This window comes from Carassius auratus, unplaced genomic scaffold (assembly GCF_003368295.1).
Source record: "Carassius auratus strain Wakin unplaced genomic scaffold, ASM336829v1 scaf_tig00001689, whole genome shotgun sequence".
Taxonomy (NCBI): domain Eukaryota; kingdom Metazoa; phylum Chordata; class Actinopteri; order Cypriniformes; family Cyprinidae; genus Carassius; species Carassius auratus.
The window spans coordinates 77,589-87,039 of record NW_020523381.1 but is presented as its reverse complement, the minus strand read 5'-3'; positions in this window follow the sequence as shown (position 1 = coordinate 87,039).

The following is a 9,451-nucleotide window of genomic DNA, read 5'->3' as shown; positions in this document are numbered from 1 at the left end:
ATGATCTCTCTTATTTTTTGAAAATTACTCATATTTTCACAGATTCTGCAAGGGGTGCCCAAACGTTCGATCCCCACTGTATATATATATATATATATATATATATATATATATATATATATATATATATATATATATATATATATATATATATATATATATATAATTTATATATTTTTTTTAAATGGCAGACCGCTGTCAAATAACATTTTCTTCAATCATGAAGCAAAGATGCAATTTTTGTCTTTATTGTTATAATAGCACAAGATAATTGTTTAGTCCAACAGCAGTACAAAGTCACGAGGAGAAATTCCAGTAAATAATAGTCTCTCATTCTTGCTGTCTCACTCCCTCACATTGCTGTTGTAACCTTGAGGTGTATAACCAGGTGCAGTTAGCTCTATGCATTACCGCTGTGTGCTGAATGAAGCAACACCGCTGAATTAACTAATAGAGGGCACACTGACAGCTTTAATGTATTTTTAGCTCTTAGTTTCATGCTGGGTTTCAATTAATGGCCGTACTATGAGGTGCCTCTCTCAACTTGGTGCAGCCACTAAAAAAATCTCAGAATGACCTGATTATTACCCTCTTAATTTGAATGATAATTAGCATTTCATTCTTCTTTTTTTTATTTAATTGTCCTCCCATAAGGGGGTTGATTGAGATTTACACCAGGGGACTTGTACCTTTCTCACTGCAAAGGTTACACAAATCATATACATCAGAGAAGGAAAATATTGCTGTGAGCTACATGTGAAAAAATATTTAAATTTCATGCTTTTTCTGTCTGGAACAATTATCTGAGTTCAAGCAGTAAACCTCCTCACCAGAAGGAAGCGCTACCACTGTATATACTCTTATGTAAAAATAAATAAATAAATAAAACATGGATAGAGGAAAAACAAGGATATCCAGCTGAAGATAATTTGAATTTATTCGTTTTAAGTGCTTTCTAGGCTCTACTGAATTAAGAGGAATTAATGTTAAGTCATGGTAAGTAGATTTCCAAGATTATGTCTGTTTATTAAGTCCTGTGTCTAATCTATGGCCCGTTTAATTCAAGACAGTCTGCAAACCTTTCTTTAACCCTTAACTAATGTTATACAGATGTGTTACTATGGCAACTTTCTTTAAAAACTTTCTCTTACATTCAAGTTCCCAGAAGAAAATCTTAAAAGTAAATTATGGTACAAAAGTGAATATTAATAATCTTGTAACCTTGCCTTTTCCCTGCCTGTTCAAATATGTTTTGCTATATAGCACTTTGTATCGGATAAAACAAAAATAAAAAAATAATATTTTATCAGAGGGTGCAATTCATTCAATGAATCTTGGTCTTAATTTGTAAATATATATTGAATAACCATGGTTTGATTTTTTTCACCTGTACTAATATATTTACTGTGCTAGGGTGTGGAAATAACTCATCCACACTCTACAGTTACAGTCCAGCAGGGACGTGGTTATTTATATCCATTCCTTTCCCTGATATAGAAATTCACTTTGGCAGTGATGTGATGCAGGTCCACTCACACTTCATGAACAGCTTGGAGGGTCATCGTCTCGTCCCCATAGCTTCCATCTTTCTCTTGATTAATAAACCTGATTGTGCTGGAGTGTGCTACAGTAATCAGCAGTGACACACTGCAAACCATGAGATACTCCATGCACTTTTACTTTATTAATCTCTATCTTTTAGCAGTTCCTGGGTCCTTCTTTCATCCACGATATAGCGAAGTATGCCAGACCTGTTTGGTTCTACTCTACTGAATGCGTAGTGTTTGTATAGGGTGGATAAATTCTTCTCTCATAATTTGGGAGAATGGATGAAAATTCTTAAGTAGCAGAAAAATGAAATAGTATGGCCAGTAAAAATATGATGGGCAAGGGGTCTGGCTGGTTAACATGCACCATTATTTACTTTATTATTATATAATTTAAAAAATAAATATTTTAATATACCCTATTACAGTAAATACATTTTAATCAGTGTCTAATTTTTTAGGTGTCTTATTTTCCAGATAAAACAGCCTTTAAATCTAAAATTCCTTGAAACCTGATTCACTTTTACTTACTTTGTAAATTATTTTAGAATACACATTTTAAATGGGTTCCTCTTTTCAAAAATGACTTAAACATTTTTTTATTTGTCTTTTTTAAAGTTCATTTTAAGTAAAAATCCACAAACCAAAAACAAATTATTGATTTGTTGAAAACATCAAGGCTTGTTTTTAGAAAATGTAGAATGTGTTTGGTTTTACTGCAATGGAAGACTTCTTTCGCTTTTAAAATAAACAAGTAACAAAAAAACAAAAAAAAAAACAATCTATGCATTAAGACAAATTACACCTTTAAGATGCAATCTATTAAAACAAGCTATTTTTTTAAAAATATAGACAGGATTTCAGATAGTTCTACTTAAGATACTTTTACGTTTTTTAAATCAATTTTTTTTATTCCATTCATTCCATGTTAATTACGGTATGTCCTGTAAAAAACTAAAACAAAAAAAACGGTAGCACTTTATTTTAGTCCTGTTCCTCATGTACATACTATGTACTTATTATAGTAATTACAATAACTATGTAATAACTAGGTACTAACCCTGAACCTACCCCTAAACCTAACCCTACCCCATGTAGTTACCTTGTATCACCAGAACTTTCTCAGATAAATACACTGTAAGTACACTATAAGTACATATTAGTACATGTACTGTAAAATAAAGTGCAACCAAAAAAACATTATATATATATATATATATATATATATATATATATATATATATATATATATATATATATATATATATATATATAATTTTACAGTAAAATACTATTAAAAGTAAAATATTTGGTGTTAAAAAGAATAATAATTTGCAATGAGAAAATAATTCCCTGTGACATTTCTCATTTGATGGTTTTTCATTGAAGTGTTTCTGCTACCTTTCACACCATAGCTTAGAATTAGTTTGCTTTCTAGTGGTGCAACCGGTCAGTCAGCTTTGTCATGATGTCCTTTTTGATCTGCAAATGATGCAAACCAGATTCAAGCCTGCATTATGAGCATGTGCACTAAGCACTTGATCAAATCCCTGGCACTTGTATCTTTTTTCTACTCTTGTTGATGTTATTGTACATTAATTAAAGACAGAATTTATGAGCTAATATCCCTGCCCAAACCACAGAACTTTTTAACTGCATACAAAACAGCTGAACCGTACTAAATGCCATGCTATTTCTCAACATCATGATTGTTTTTTTGCTGATGATATACAGGGAGAGTTGAAAAATTATATTACAAAGAAAAACTGCAAAGTGCATCCATTAGATTTCCATTCTCAAGTACAGTGAAGTCTGGTCACGGCACATTTCCCCTCCCACAGCTGTGTGTGTATCTGTCACAGCAGCTCTCTGTGCTCGAAGATCTAACCTGGGAAGACAAACACATGCCTAGTAATTGCCTACCAGACGGTGTGGTGTTTAGCCCAGCGCCCCATGTGCTCATTTCCTGCATATGCGGCTGGCTTTGCCCTCTCGTTCCATTGTCATTCCTCTTGGCGCTATCCATCCATGCATTCTTTTCCCTTCACATCCATGTATCCATCCATCCATGAATCCATACAGCTCAAACAACCCACCCCCCGCTTCCCAAACCTCTCTCAACCCCGGGTGCCCTCACTCTTCTGTGGCGCTGACTCCCATTGGGCGATGCTGTCATCTGTAATGACAGTGAGCTCTGGAGCTGCACCACTTGTGTGTTTGTATGGAGAAACAGCTTGCATAAAGCTTTTTTTTTTTTTTAAGCCTATAACCTGCTGTACAAACAGGCTCTTGGGCTAGATGAACCGTCTGCACTTTTCAAACGTGCTGAGTGCTTGAAATGTGCAAGGTTTTCTTTGTGGTCGGGAGAGATCTTTGAAGGGATCAGGGCTGCTGTGTTTGGACAGCGTCATCACACAAATGGAATTTTGGTGCGCTGGGACGCTAGTTGATTTAGCATTGACTGATATCATCTACCAGTAGATATACTGCTGCTCTGTAGTGCCAGAAAAAAAAAAGTTTGATGAATATACGATATCTTTGCTAACAGGTGGTTTCCACAGAAATGGAAATTATCATAATTTCCTCACCCTTATGTTGTTTCAAAACTGTACAATTACTTTACTTTAAATGATGGATTTCATGCAGTTACAAAAAAAAAAAGTATCACAAGTATTGTGTAAATTATGTTTTCTTATGTCATATACACAACTTAAAGGGACAATAAGTAACTTTTTAGGTATTTTATTATCTAAAATCAATATTTTTATTCATAAATATGCCCTCAATGGTGTACAAATACCTATGCCAGTGTTTAAACTAATCCTTGTAAATGAAGAATTTATTATCTTTATATACATGGGACGGGTAGGTCGACGGAGGCTTCCATGTAGTTCCGCCATCTTGCAAAACTATAATAGCAGAGAGGGACAAAAAGTACTAAGCCAACGCGTTTCCACAGCGTGTTTTCGGTCAGAGCCAGAAACGCAGGTGCAGAGCAGTGAGAGGCGCTTGAAACTGCACCGGCAAGTTTAAAAGTCTGGATTGCATTCTTATTATGGACCATACATATGCCGCGCCACAGGAGAAGAAAACATAGTCGCCAAAACAGTCAAAAATAGAACGTAAAAGGAAACGTGACCGTAGATTACAGAAAACAAGAGTTAATGTCGGGGAAGCTTTTTCTAGGTGGAAAGAGCTAATGCTTGATAAAGATTTCAAAAGAGACGCTGAAGTGGCCAGTTTTCTTCTCGACAGGTAAGTCAGTGTTACAATCTATATTATAATATTTTTTTTATATCTAACAATGCATATAATTCAGAAAATATAACGAATAAATTAGACATAACTACTAATTACAATATTTCATGTTTTCCAAAGTCAGTAATTCATACTGTAACATTCGTTTGTTTATGGTCATGTTGCAGTTTGTTTGAAATAACACACCTGTTCACCTGAAGGAAAACTCGACGAAGTGCTATTAGAAGACATCCTGTCAAAGCTTTTTGGTACATATCGCCTACCATAGATACAACGCGCATTTGAAAAAGCGAGGCGCTGGAGAGCAAAATTTGTTTGAATGCAAAATGCAATTTCACCACTAGATGGGAGTAATTCCTACTTAGTGTCCCTTTAAGTTATTTGTATATGGTAATGCTATAAAAATAAAAATTTTCATAAATGTCACTATATTCTCATTTGTAATTTAAACCATAAACTAAACTAAAATATAAACACTTTATATTTTTAATAAATCATTAACAAACATTTTATAACAAACAAATATAATGGTTAGGGTTTAAATGGCTAGAAATATGATATAAAATTTGTGAAAATGTTAAAGATTTATTTATGAAATAAAAGTGAATGAAAGTTATTTTATAGTGTTACCATGCATAGTTTAAATAAATAAATAAATAAAAAAGCAGCATTGGCACATACTACTATGTTCATATTCTAATTAAATATTATAATGTGAATGTTTATTTATTTATTTATTTATTTATACATAATGTATATACAATAAACCTGTTGATTTAGTTCATAAAACTAGCTTGAGTGAAATTTGGATTATCAGGGACAATTACATTTTGTCCCATTTCTGACATGAAGTTATTGTATGGCTTCAGGAGACCTATAATGTAACCTGTAAATGTTATGGACTACTTTTAATTATGGTGCTTCAGTTTTTACATTTGTTTTACATGTTTTGCAGGTTTCACAGTGTTCCACAAAAGAACCAAAGTCATATGGGTTTGATACGATGTGAGTAAATTTTATCAGAATGATCAATTTGTGTTATGTAATGGCCTTTAAGATCTTAAGAAAACTTCTGGAAGTGTGTAGATACAGAGGCTTCTGTTAGTGCAGTTTATATAAAATGCAATTTTGTATTATCCATTTAAAGAGACAGACTGTGTTCCAAACTAATTTTCCTCTTGAACCCCTGGGGTAAACTTTATTGCGATTGTTATGAATCTCTCCATGAGTGTTGGGCCTGTACTGTGTGAGGGGCATCAAAAACTCCAAAACCTGAGCTGCCTACCTGAGTAACATTTTTAGACATTGCAGCACACTCCTGTCACAAAGGCTGTTCAAAACTGTGAATGGCTAAATTAAAGCGTTCTCGTTTTAGCCAAATCACCATCACAACCCAGAAAGCATTGCGACAAGCAGTCAGAGTCAAGGTAAACACTTTTAAAAAAAAGGAATTGCTTTTTTTTTTTACCCAATATTTGTGTTGTGAGTTTTTATGCTTCATTGAATTGTTAGCTTAGCAACATGCTAATGTCTAATTGTAGCCTACTGCAATCAGCATGAAACCAGTTCCCACATAATGGTGAAAAAATTAAGCCTATAGCTAAAAGATAGTAATGCTAACAGAAAGCATTACTGATTGTTGAGATCAGATCAGATTCAATATTCTTCTCAACTCTGAACTCTGAATCACATACTAGAATTAACTGCAAACATAGCCAATATTCTGTATGGGAATTGATAGACCAGTCTTGTTACCTTTATCTTAAGATTTTTGGTTAGTAGCCCACCTTAAAAGGTATTCGAAATAAAGTAGACACTGAGGCAGCTCATTAAGTTTTGAGATGGAGCTAAAATTTCGGTATAATTCCTCACTTCATCTTCATCTACTCATTGTTTCTTTCATCCATTCTCTCTCTGTCTCTCTCTATTTTTCTAGTGTCATCTTTAATCCTCTCAGCAGAGGCCTTCTGATAATGTGGCTAGTAAATGGAAATGAGGAGGGCCAGCGGCAGGCTGGTAACTGGACCCCCCTGTAATAAGGATGAAGAATGATAATTTGAATTTGGAGATTAATGGATTATCTGGAAAGGGCTTGTCACAATGCCACAGCCAATGACCTTTTCAGATTGACGGATGACTCCATTTTACCTGAGCGAATTCTCCAGTTCAAGGGATGGTACGGCCACTCTCTCTTCCCTTTCTGATCTGGGATTGAGAAAAGCTTTTTGGTATGTATTGGAATGTCGGAGTGAACTGTGAAAAAAATGATCAGATAGATTTTGTTGGCACAATATCAGCATAAAGTTAGACATAAGGAGACAGTATTATTTTATCCACTGCTAGAATTTCACAGAAAGGTCAATAGTCAGTTCTGTGATTGAAAAGAAGAGAAGAAATAAGGAGGAAGGGACAAACAGATGTTGGATGCTCCTTGATTTAAATCCCGCCTTTAAAAAAAAAAAACAATCATCTAGTGTGCATTAGAAATACAATTAAAATTACCAGTGTTTTTTACTTTTTTCTTTTTTGGCATGGTTTAAATGAAGAAACCGATACATTATTTGCCAAGATTGTTATCTCAAAGGGGCTTTGCAATATGTGCTACATAATTATAAAAAGAGAAATTAAGTCAAATAAACCTGGAATTGAACATCTACAGTATTTATATTTGATGCATCTATGGGTCCTCAACATGAAGTGGCTCTTTTAACAAGACACTCTAATAATCTAATGGCTTAATTCCTCACCAAAAAAGTGCCTAACGGTTAAACTTACATGAAACAACTAAATATTTATCACACAAGGGACATGAATATACACACAGTAAGTGGAGGACTTGATATACATTACAGAGCTGATATCGTTTCAATGAGGTATTCATATATGCCATGCTATTCATGCAACGTCTATTTACATATCTTTTTTTCCAGAGGTGCTACATTTTAATTACAGCCTATGGCCTTGTGTTTGATGAGCACTGTAAGTAATATGTGTTCTTGAAGTAAGCATGACAAATGGCAAGAGGTGAATGTTGAGGAGAGTGATACTTGTGTTCTGAGGTATCATCCTTTGAAAAGGCTTAAGAGTTACTGTAGTCTCTCTGGAGCTGTTTTTCAAGGATTTTAGCCACTTGAACATCAAATGATGCCGAAAGCTGTTTGAGATTTGCATGCTGTTTGTATTATGTGTGTGTGAATGAGAAAGAGATTGTGCATGTTTATGCACTCTTTGAAAGCATTTTTTTTTTCTAATTATTATTTAGCAGTATATGAGCCACAGCATAGTCTCTCCTAAAATACCCGAGAAGCTAATGCATATAACACACAAAATTGGTGCTTAAAGGAATAGTACACTGAAATAATCTTTTACTTATACTCAAGTTGTTACAAATTTGTATGAGTTTCTTTCTTCTGTTGAACACTTTTTTTTCCCCTTACTTTCAATAGCCACCATCAGCTATAAAATATTTATTTAATCTTTCTTAACTTAAAAATTAAACTGCTCATTGTTCATGTTAGCTAAGGTCCATGAAAATATTTAACGTTTTATTTTATTAATAAATGTGATTTTATGTTACAATTAAAGTACTGTAAGATAAGATTTTTCCTTGCTGGTTCATGTTAACTAATGTTAACCAATGGAACTGTCTTGTAAAGTAACAAATAATGAATAGATATGGCAAACCTTGCTAGATTATAGTGACATCAATAAAGATTCAAGAGTTTTGCTTTGAGATTCAGAAGTGATCAAGTCAAGAATCACTTAATTAGCATAAATATATCAGATATGAATGCTGTAATATGGTAAATACTGTTCTCATATCATTTTTTGTTCATACTAACCATTAATTCTAACTCATACATGTAGGCTATCTGGACACATTGGGCTTCAGATATACCTTTGTTGCCCGACTGATTCTATAATTGTTTTTTAACAAGTCAGGTCAATGGGCATTTATAGCAGCAGTTAATGCAGACAGGTCTTATGTTTTAATAGTATAGGACTGTGAAGCAGAAGATGAGATGAACCACGCTGAGGCTGCAAACGCCACTCACTTTCTCACAGACTCCTGCAGTTTTGATGGTTAGCGCTTATGCTAATTAAGAATGCAGTATGACAGTGTTCAATGTGATGCCTGAATTCATCTTACGAGGGAGAATTCCTTTAGTTAGCTGTCTCTTCGCTGTAATGGGCAACTTGACATGGTGTTTAAACACTAATCCAGTAGGTTCTCTCTCAATTATGGGTATATTTTAGCTCTTGCGTTTTACAATTTGTGGTGTCACTCAGTTTAAACAAAGGAACATTATTCAGATATGACTCAGTGGACGCAGGCTGTAGCACGCCTCACGCAGTGCTATTGTAGAAACACACAAACACATTAGCCGTGTTCCCACCTTAAATGTCTCGTAAAGGTCACGTTTAACATTTGAGTAAGCCATCAAGCCCGGCACAGCTGTAATAAGGGCAAGTCGGGATTATTTTGGGTGGAAGGAAATCACACTTAAGAAACCAATTTCAAGTCACCCGCTCAGCACTAATAAGGCAGGAAAAAGTTTTTTCTAAAACTTTAAAGGTGAAATGTGATTCAACCCAAGCCCCCATCTAAAAAATAATAAAAATAATAATACAGTAAAAACCATACT